Below are 11,106 nucleotides of genomic sequence, written 5' to 3' on the forward strand. Positions count from 1 at the left end.
AAAAAATGGTTCCCTTTTAAAGAAAAAACAAATGGAAGACAAGCCATGGCTCTAGTGCACATCGGGTATCACACTGAACATCCCTTCCCCAGACAGTTTTAAATATATTAAAATATTACTGGTCTTCACTCTGAGGTGTATGCACTTGTCGATATTTGTGTATTCAAAGCCATCAGGAAGCCATTCATTCACTCATTCATTCATTCTTGTTGATTGAAGAAATAGTTTCCTCTGGCTGCAGTTTATATCCAAGGTTAAGGCCAACGGGTCTCAATCTGGGCTATACATTTGAATCACCTAAAGGAGTTTTAGAACCTATGGATTCCAGGTACACCCAAACCAATTAAATCTGAATCATATAAGTAGAAATCAGGTTAATGATAATGATAACTTTTTTTGAAGACAGAGATCTTCAATTCAGGTAAAATATTGAAATTATGAGAATATAATTTAGAGGAGTAGGAGCAGTGATTTATGGCAAGAAAAGAAATGTCCTATACTATATATTACATATAATTATTATATTAGTGGTTTAGACCCTTACTACAGATCTATATTCATTTTATTCTTTTATTTTGAGAGAAAAATAGTTTAAACCATTCACCCTTAAAATACCTTGGTTAAAGTGGAAAGTTGTGTGTATCCAATCAAAAGTTCAGCACACTTGAATAAATTAGTTTAAAATACTAAACTCTACCTCAGTTTAATTATTTTGAAAAGCACCCATAACCAAAATCAGGTAAAGCCATCAATATTAAACAAAAATAGAAGGAGTAAGAGGAATTTCACTTTTTAAGTTGTGTCCTTAATAGTATTAGGTAGAGCACTGGAAATTTTCAGCTTGATCAGGGCCCATTCTTAGAGAATTTATATTTTAAAAATCCTCAAGTACTTTCTGTGAGTTGAGAGAGTCTAGAGTTCCTAGTTGGGGTAGGTAGCCATTTCTACAGCAGTATCCAATGATCATAACTGTCATATAAAATCAGGATATAATGTTCTGATAACAAGAAGTCCTCCAGGAGCACCTGGGTGGCTCAGTTGGTTAAGTGTCTGACCCTTGATCTCGGGTCATGTCTTGATCTCAGGGTCATGAGTTCAAGTCCTGTGTTGGGCTCCATGCTGGGCAAGGAATCTACTTTGTAAGAAAGAGTCCTCCAGAGTTGTTCTTTAGATATAACTTTTATCAAGCAATGATTGTATGACAAAAGCAGTTGTATATTGAGATGGATAAGCTGTAGGAAGCAAGGAGAAGGGATAATGTCTTTTTATGGAAAGTCTTCATCTTACAATTAAGATAATTCAAAGTCTCAAGCCCAATTTATGGAAAAGTCATTTTCAACTCTGGATATGCAATAGAATAACCTAGAGAGCTTTAAAATAGATGGATGTCTGGGTCCCACCTCCGGATATTTGGTTTAGTTGGTCTCTGGTGCAGCGAGGCATCAGGATTCTGAAGTTCCCCAGGTCATTCTAATGTAAAGCCAACATGGAGAACCATAGTTTAGACTGGTTTTTGGCCCATAGGTAAGGACACAAACGGATATTAGAAAATAAGAAAAGACCTTCCTCAAAGTTTAGCAGAGAGAAAAAGAGTGACCAAACAGACCAATCAACTTTGAGTAGACAATTAAGGCTCAGACCACAAATTCTTCCAGCAAAACATTCATTATTTTCTAACTCTCTGTGGATTCTAACTTAAAACCAGATAAGCATGTTGGTGATATTATTTGAGGGCTGCAAACCAGACTCCAAACAATCTTCCACATTTCTGTTTTTGTAAAGTTTTTGTCCCATGATTGAGAGTGTCAAATCCTCTCCTATCATAATGCACTAACGTGGTAATATAGATAGCTGGTAAAATACAGAGGCATTTGGGTTTTAATTTACTTATCAGATACTTAGCAGTTAGGGATAGTTCATTCTGACTAAATATAGACATAAAAGTTCAAAGAGCTAAGAAAGGTAGAATTTTCCAGGGTGACTTGGACTCTCTGGGTTTACATAAAATACCAGGGGTTGAGTGAGAGAGACAGGGCCATGCAATGGAAATATCACCCACAGTGAAGGTAGCCTTCATCTCCATACACAGCTCTCAGCCTTTTGCCATGGTGTTAAAGAGTATATTTTCTACTGTTCTCTGCCATTCTGGTGTTCCTTTTGTTTCTCCCTTTCAAATCCTATATTTTTCATTAAAATAAGTATGTGATGAGTGATTATTTCTAGATGAAACTATAGTGAGCCAATTATGACATTTCAGAAATCAAAACAAGTTTAAGACACAAACTACGTACTGTGAAATGTTTTAAGTGCCAGTGAGCCTACAACATAATGATTACATTCCTTTAATAACCTGTGACAGAAATGATTTAATCCTCATTAATGTGAAAAATAGTCCCTTGGTTTGATGTATTCTAAAAGAAATAAAACTCATTGTTTTCCAAAAATTCTTGAGTACTTTAGAGCTTGTCTTAACATGCATTAAATGATTAAAATTTACCATTTTGAAATCTTGACCAAAAAATACACATCGGTCAGATATAAGTTTATGAAAAATGTAATTAAATATTACATTTTCTTTAACCAACTACTGCTTAATGTAATATATATTGCACTTAAGTAAAAGATATTTCTGAGGGTGCCTGGGTGGCTCAGTCAGTTAACCATCTGCCTTCAGCCCAGGTCGTGATCCTAGAGTCCTGGGATCCAGCTCCACATTGGACTCCCTGTTCCCTGAGGAATCTGCTTCTCCCTCTCCCTCTGCCCCTCCCCAACTCATGCGCACATGCGCGCTCTCTCTCCACCCCCCTCTCTCTCTGAAAACAAAATAGGTAAGGTCTTTAAAAAAAAAAGAGATGACATAGATTTGGATGGCTGTTTAATGGACAACACTCTATACAGTGGGAAGTTTCAGAGAGTCAGAAAATGTTTAAGCTGATACAGTTACAAAGTTGCTTTCCCTATCCATCCCTAAAATGATTGATGAACTGAGAAGAAGGCAAAGCAATGTAAATTTGATCACTTAAGTATTGCTTTTAACAAATGCCAGTGGTTATTCTTTCTATAATTATAGGAGGGATGGACAACACAACTAATTTTATTACAATATTGTTATTAAATGTCCATATGGAGAATCTGAGTTATCTTATGACCATTGGATAATGTTAAAAGAAGTGAAAAACAAGGCATGGCAATGAGAGATTATGACAATTTGACGGGATTTTAAAGTCATTAATCTGGCTTGAGAATCTGACTCTGAAATGATAATGGCTCTTGAAAATATTCCCGAAGAAGAGTTTAACTGAATATTTCATACTAAAAGATGGGAGTTGCTAAATGTGCTTAACTAGTCAAACCTTCTCATTCCTCATTGATGATTGGAGGCATAATAGAATTCTTTATACTTTATCCACAATGCCATCTCCTTTTATTCGGAATTTTCTTTCTAATGAAAAATCTGTGAAGATTGGTAAAATTGCCCACCCCCCTGAGAAATCATTGCATTTACATAGACCACAAAATTTAATTTGCATACTGCTCTGGGCGTGTTTTCTGATTTCCTAAGTATAATCTGTAGGACAGAGAGGAAATATTCTGTATGAGCATTTCTTATCAAAAGTCCATTCGGCATCACATTAAATAAGAATTCCAGCAGATTTTTCCTATGAGGCTGCATTCAGTTTTGCTTGGGAAATTCAATTACCGGTGTTTGAATGCAGGTATTTGGAGCCAAAATAGGCCCTTGAAGTATTAAGAGTGAATGCCTTCTTTACATACCATTATTGTTTTGCACAACAGTAACATACCACAAGTTTACCTGTAATGTAAATGTAGATTTTTTTCTTTTTAAAAAATTTTTTATTAAATGATGAGCAAATGCTTATATATTCCTAATGATTTTTTAAATTGGTTTTTATCCCGTCTGTTAATAGTAGGCAGGTATCAAACTAGGATCAGTAACCACTGCATGTATTAGATGGAGAATACCACAGGACAGAACCGTTTGTGGTATTTAAATTACACCATTACATATTTATCAAGAATATAGGAATATATAGGTTCATGTTCTCTAAGCAATATTAAATAGACTATTAATTTGCTAGATAGGTTAAAAACCTGGCTCACTTACATGCTTTTTTCCACACACACACTCACACAGAAAACTTCATTGTTTCTAACAAATTTGAAACATTTAAAAAAGCTGAAAAGCAAATAATGGCAGATGAATTTATTAAATTCTTTGTTTTTCTGAATATCAAATCAGTAGCTTGAATATGTATTCTCTACCTCCTTTTTAACCAGATATCTCACCACCTCGTTCCCTAAAACATCTTTGTAGATTAGCATATAACCAGGTGTTCAGTAAGTGAAAGCCAAGATATGGATTCAAAAGACCTGAATTCAAGTATCTGGGTTCATATATTTGGTTCATAACCTTGGAAAAGTCACTTTGTGCCTCCAATTCCTAATCCGAGAAATGAGAATAATGCCTCTTGGGTGATTTACATGAGATTATATAAGCGAAGATATTTTGCAAGCTAAGAGGGTTTAGAAACATGTATATCATCAATTGCCTAAACAGAAGCATTCTACAAAACTAGTAGCATTCTGGTTTGTATACAAAACTACGGTAGTATTTCTTTTCAGTCAGAAGAGTCTGTGATGATAATTTTCAGAGTTCAGTCCCCCTCTATCCTTTCCAGATACATTCTATCTCTGTTTGCTCTTACTCGTGATTTAAAATATCTGAAAATACTTTAGGTGAAGGAAACGTGACTTAAAATGGGAAGGGGAGTGCGGACAAACCTCTGCCATATCTTCCAGGCAACAAATGGAGTGGCCATTGGTAGACTGCAGTGCAGGCTGGCTTGTGAAGCATGGCTGGTAGTCCTAGCTCTGTGCCAAGTGCCTTTGCAGGGCTTGTAACAAATTATTTGTTACCATAATGATGGCCGTGTGTCCAATGAGCCATGAAAGGGGAGATTGCTTAAAAATGAATGGATTATTCTGTCCTAGCTTTTCGACCATTTGTTGTAGTGGTTGCACTAATTTTCCAAATCACTTCAAAATCTGTTCCAGTTATAAATGGAAAACATAACTATTTCGCAGTTCGATAGTATACTTAGAGTCTTTCAAACAAATCTAGACTTTTTTCCTGCCTTTGAAACTAAGGAAGATAACCATCCCCTTGCTTGCTCATGTGTCTTTCACCCCTTTCTTCACTTAGGACACTAATGCAATATTTTTCGCCACTGGGGGATGGGAATTTCCCTGATTTGTTTATGTATGCACATGCATTGTGGCTGCAGTCACTTATTTGGGGAAAGGTACATTCAATTTTATGGCTAATTTATTGAGAAATAAGACACATCAGAATAATCTGCATTAAGCCATTTCTAAAATGACCCTTGATATAAATGGGATAAACTTCTTTAGGACTTGTATAAAAAAAAAAAATTCCAGGGTGAATTTAGAATAAGCTTCTTATTTCTGTGAAATACATTTTTCTGTTTACGCCCCTCTTAGGCTGGGCGATATTTTTAAAGTCTCATGAATTTTAATAAGTTGAGTGGATATTCCAGATCCTTTTGCATATACTATAATGCCTCTAGGAGTGAATTTTGATCACTTGTCTAAATACACATTTGTATTGTGAGATTCTCATTTTAAGAGGTTGTAGGATTTTGTCCTGCATCAATTTGTGATTCATTCAATATTCTACACATATACCCATATGTAAGAACCATGCTAGCCAACATGGTTATGTGTTTCATTTTTTTTCCCAAAAATCTGGAAGGTTAAAGTAAGATGGTATTAATAATAGTGACATACACTGTTAGGTAAAGGAAAATGGTATAATCTTATATGATATGGATCCTTACTTCTAACAGTATATTATTCTTCACAGTGTAGTGCATTTTTCATATATGAGTTAAAATAGAATATGTGTAGTCATTGNTATTCTTCACAGTGTAGGGTATTTTTCATATATGAGTTAAAATAGAATATATGTAGTCATTATTCTAAATTTTTTAAAGTATATTGGATTGCTTGAAGACCAATCTGAGAGAGGAAGTGTTCTCATTAAGCATCATGATATCACCAGGTGTTTTATTTTGTGCTGGACTCGATAATGGAGATGCTAATATTTTTCTTATTAGACCAAGGTGGGCTTTAGGTGACATGAGGCTAAATGAATCTAGGTGAATGCAAATTTATAAAAGTGTTGAGAGATAGGTACCTGCAAATATCTTAAATAATAATAATGGATAATATGACTTAAGATGAGTGTCTCTTCTCTGCTCAAGCGGGAACTTAGCAAAAGTTAGAGGAATAGCAATATGTCTCTGTGGGGGAAAGTAGATGTCACAAAGCCTTCTCTCCTATGGCTGCAGGACCCTGAGAGGCAGTGAAAGTAGCAGCTCACTGGTGTGCTCTGGGATTGGACCACCTTTCACAGACATCTGTGTGACTGTGGGAGATTTCTTGACCTTTGTGTGTTTACATCTCCTCACCTGAACAACGCAGCTAATAACACTACTTACTTCCTTTACCTCAATAGAGATTATTGGCATTAAATTAACAATCCATGTGAAGAGCTTAGAACAATGCCTGGCACATATTAACCACTCAGTTATCGTTATGTTATATAAATTTGTGACTTCCAGATGCATTGCTATAATATTGGATTGGATCTGTCCTTGAAAATTCAAAATAGCCTGTTACTTTCACTATATAGCAGCTTGTCTGTATTAACATGTTGGCATGTGTATTGTATTACATCTGTGCTTCTCAGCCTGAAATGACTAATAACTCATTTTTAAGTATAATTGAGAATGCTAATTTAATTTATGCCATTTGAATCATGATCCTATTAATTGTCACGTGGAGTCTTATGCATTGCAGTACAAATTGTGTCTGGGCGGTTCTTTTTTTTTTAAGATTTTATTTATTTATTTATTTGAGAGAGAGCAGGAGCTGGGGAAGGGCAGAGGGAGAGGGGGAAGCAGAGCCCCTGCTGAGCAGGGAGCTTGACTTGGGGCTTGATCCCAGGACCCCAGGATACCAACCTGAGCCGAAGGCAGACATCTAACCTACTGAACTACCCAGGTGCCCCTGGGCAGTTCTTTCAGATATGTTTTTCATTAAACTTCAGTGAAAATATGACCGTGATGCTTTCATTAGACTTAGTTTAATAGATTCACTTTTATTAACTTTGGAAATCAAGGAAAATAACCCATTTTTGTCTACAGTCCTCCTCCATATCTTCTTAGGGTAACTCAAAAGAGTAAGATAAGCAGATTATAGAACAGGCTTGTAAGTATTAGCTAAACAGATTATGCTGCTTAGCCATGAAAGTGGAAAGGCAGGCAGAGTGAGAGACCACTCTGAATGCCAGGTTCCTGAGGTATGTCTTGGATCAACAGCAGCAGCATCACCTTGTTAGAAATGCAGACGCTAAGGGACCCACCTCATCCCTTTAAAATCAGAATATACATTTCCACAATATTCACAGGTGATTCATACACATGTTAAAGAAAGAGTGTGTTGTTTTTCATATTTGAGGAGGTCAAATATGAAAGAATGAGGAAGAAGAATTAGAATTGGCCCCTGGGTCTTCAAACCAGAAGGCAGAATTAGAATTTGCGGTGCAAATTGCAGGCAGACTTACCGTGAAGAGAGCTAAGCTTTGATGAAAAGGCCCTTACTGAGCATCTACTGTTTATTGAGGGTTGGAGATAAACCAGACACAGTCACTGCCTTCTGGGGTGAAAAATCTAGAGGTCGTGCTGAACATATAAATTCATAATTTTATTTTATGACTATGTGCGTCCTGATGGAAAGAGGCTTGCACAGGTTGTTCTAGGAACACACACACACACACACACACACACGCGCTTCATTCAGAGTGAGGGTCGTGGTCAACCAAGATTTCTTGAGGTCCTAAGAATTGTGGGCTAAGTAGGTAAGGAACTAGTGATGTAGAGAAGAGAAACAGATGAATCTTCTACTAAAATAGGTAGGACTGGATAGTGAGACACTATACATAATCATATCTTTCCCAATTTTCTTATCACAAACAAACAAATAAAAATCTGACCTTTCTTTAAAATTCGGAAGTCTAAAGGATTAGATCAGTAATGTTGACGTTATATCATGTAAATATCCAACTTTGAAAGAGCATCGGTGTCTTCTAGGGCACATCTCTGCAGTACTCGTACTGCAGAGTTCACTGCCAAGCTCATACTGGATGCTTTAGAGTGTACAATTGACCTGAAGTACCTCCTTCTGGNTCTGTAGATAAATGGGCTGAAGCTAAAAGACATGCTATTACTTACATTTGAAATCCAGTTATACTGACCCCAGTACTCAATAGGGAACCAAATACCTATTTTTGGTTTGTCAAGAAGTGTCACTATTGTAATGACCATTTGCTTATTTTGGCTAAATGAAAACAGTTTGGCTGTATACACAAGATTTCTAGAACAAGATGACATGGGCTCTGGAGCTGGGCTTCAAATACCCTGCTTCCCACTTAGTAACAATGCATGCTTAACTGTGTTAATCAACATTTTATAGGCCTTAGTTGCCTTAACTCTAAAAGGGATAAAATAATATCTATCTTGTGGGGTCTTGTGAGACTTAGATAAATTAATCAAACTGCTTGGAACAGTACACCATATATATATAGGCTCATCTTCTTATCTTCCTCTCCTCTCACCTCCTCCTAATTGTTTATCAGTATTATTATTACTATTATCATTAATAATTATAGAACACTATATTAAAAGCAGTTTGAAGACCTCACATGGGTAGTTGATACGTCTATCCTCAAAAACACTAAAATCGAATTATGAGGACAATGGCTATAAGTAAAGCCTGGTCATCTTGGGCCTCTCTCAGTATATGTGCCCCTGGTGACCCTGAAGATATCTGTACTGTTTGTCACGTGTATGCCCAGTTTTTCCAAGTAACTAATTTAGTCAATGTTGACTTTGAGAAAGAACTAATAGAATGTTAAAATGTCTTGGCAAATAAATTTGGATTGCTTGAATAAAGTAGCTTAATTATAGGCTGTATCATCATGCTGGCAAAAAGATGTCATGTTGATAGGCTGAACGCTTCACTCAGTTACTATCAGTGACTTTTCGAGAGCGTAGGGGGGAGTAAAGTATAGACTTCTAGAAAAAATGTATCACTCTTCCAAATGAAAAGGTTATTTGAGATAAGCATCTGTGTTTCTCCCATGAATTTCACGATGTATTTTGATGAGACAGTGGGGTCTACTATCATTGCCATTTGAATGGGTTTATCATCATATTAAGATGCAGCTGTAGTGAAGTCTACAAAAACTGTCCTGTGATTTAGCGGAGCCGTTTGGAACACTGCCTGCACCAATTAATAAATAGTGAGGGCCAACCAGCATTTGTTGAGGTTTCATTAAGTGTTTGATATGCTTTATCTAATTTAATCTCCAAATAACTTGAATGATATAGATTATTGTTATTATAAAGCTCATCCTATAGATGCAAAAGTTAAGGAGTTAGGGAAGGTAGCACATTCCCTGGAGCACATGGTGAATTAGCAATGGAGCTGGGACTGGAATCCTGGGCTAATGAAGACCCCTTCACCACCATTCTCCTCATCACGATGACTCACTGCAGCTCTTTCTCTCACAGTGAGCAAGAAATTTGCTGACCTCCACATTTTAAATGTAATGTGCTGCACATGGGTATAATGGCATAGTGTGTACACCTTTCCATTCTTTTTACAAGGTTACCAGTCCTATTGGATTAAGTGCCCAGTCTCCCCCAGTGTGACTTCATCTTAACTACTTACATATGCAATGACCCCATTTCCAAACAAGATAACATTCTGAGGCACTGGGGGTTAGGACTTTAACTTGTGAATTTTAGAGGGATTCAGTTCAACCCTCAACACCTAACTTTTAGGAAAGCACTTTATAAAGTTATGCCATTAAAACCTATTTGCTACCACTGCAGGACTGATGGTGTTGTGTAGGCGCCTGGGTGGCTCAGTTGGTTAAGTGTCTGCCTTTGGCTCAGGTCATGATCCCAGGGTCCTGGGATCAAACCCCTGGTTGGGCTCCCTGTTCAGCAGGAAGCCTGCTTCTCCCTCTCCTCTCCACCTGTGCTCTCTCTCACTATCTCTGTCTCTCTCTCTCTCAAATAAATAAATTAAATAAATAAATCCTAAAAAAAAAAAAAAAAAGATAACTAGATACTCAGACCAGGCTTTAAAACAAAATAAAATAAAATAGAATAAGGAATGGTCTTATAAGAAAGACAATGGCGGCTTCTTCTTCCTCTTCTTCTTCTTTTGTAAGATTTTATTTATTTATTTGACAGTGAGAGACAGCCAGTGAGAGAGGGAACACAAGCAGGGGGAGTGGGAGAGGAAGAAGCAGGCTCCCAGCAGAGCATGGAGCCTGATGCGGGCTCAATCTCAATACTCTGGGATCACCCCTGAGCCAAAGGCAGATGCTTAACGACTGAGCCACTCAGGTGCCCCAAGACTATGGCTTCTGAGAGGAGTTGTGCATCTCAGGAAATATGCTCGGGTCAAACCGTGAGAGATCGGTTGCTAAGTAATTATATGATTGTCTGCATTCATTTGTTTATAAGCAAAACATGAAAGAAACATTTTTCGGAATCCTTCTCTCCTAGCTGGCAAATGAGCCAAAGACACTTTTGAAAACCATGCAAACTGAACAAACCGACCCCTTGGCATACCCCATGAAAAGATGTTTGTCTTTAAAAAATGTCCAAGTTTCCAACCTCACATAGCACTTTATTCTGAACTAAACACCGTAAATACCATTTGGCACTTTAGACATCATATAATTCCTTGAGATGTAATATTTATTAAAAACCAGATTCTGGAAAACATGCATTCTAAGCAATTATTGACATTTTTTTTCTATCAGAAAAAACAAGAGCTTTCCCAAAGATAAAATACCTTTCTCCAATTGAATCTTGAGGTGTAATTGCTAATTTCATTTGGATTATAATAGGCTCTATTCGAAAACAGCAGGTTTCATTAGTTGCCCTCACAGTAGTTTTCAGAGACAGTTAAGAAAAACATCAC

The 11,106-nt window shown here is 36.9% G+C and overlaps 1 protein-coding gene across 1 annotated transcript in view; it reads left to right on the plus strand.

The window, feature by feature from the left end:
* Window positions 1-11,106, plus strand: part of CNTNAP2 (contactin associated protein 2) — a 1,777,718-nt gene that overhangs the window by 522,501 nt on the left and 1,244,111 nt on the right. The window lies entirely within an intron of this gene.

Source organism: Ailuropoda melanoleuca, chromosome 1 (assembly GCF_002007445.2).
Source record: "Ailuropoda melanoleuca isolate Jingjing chromosome 1, ASM200744v2, whole genome shotgun sequence".
In the NCBI taxonomy this organism is placed as follows: domain Eukaryota; kingdom Metazoa; phylum Chordata; class Mammalia; order Carnivora; family Ursidae; genus Ailuropoda; species Ailuropoda melanoleuca.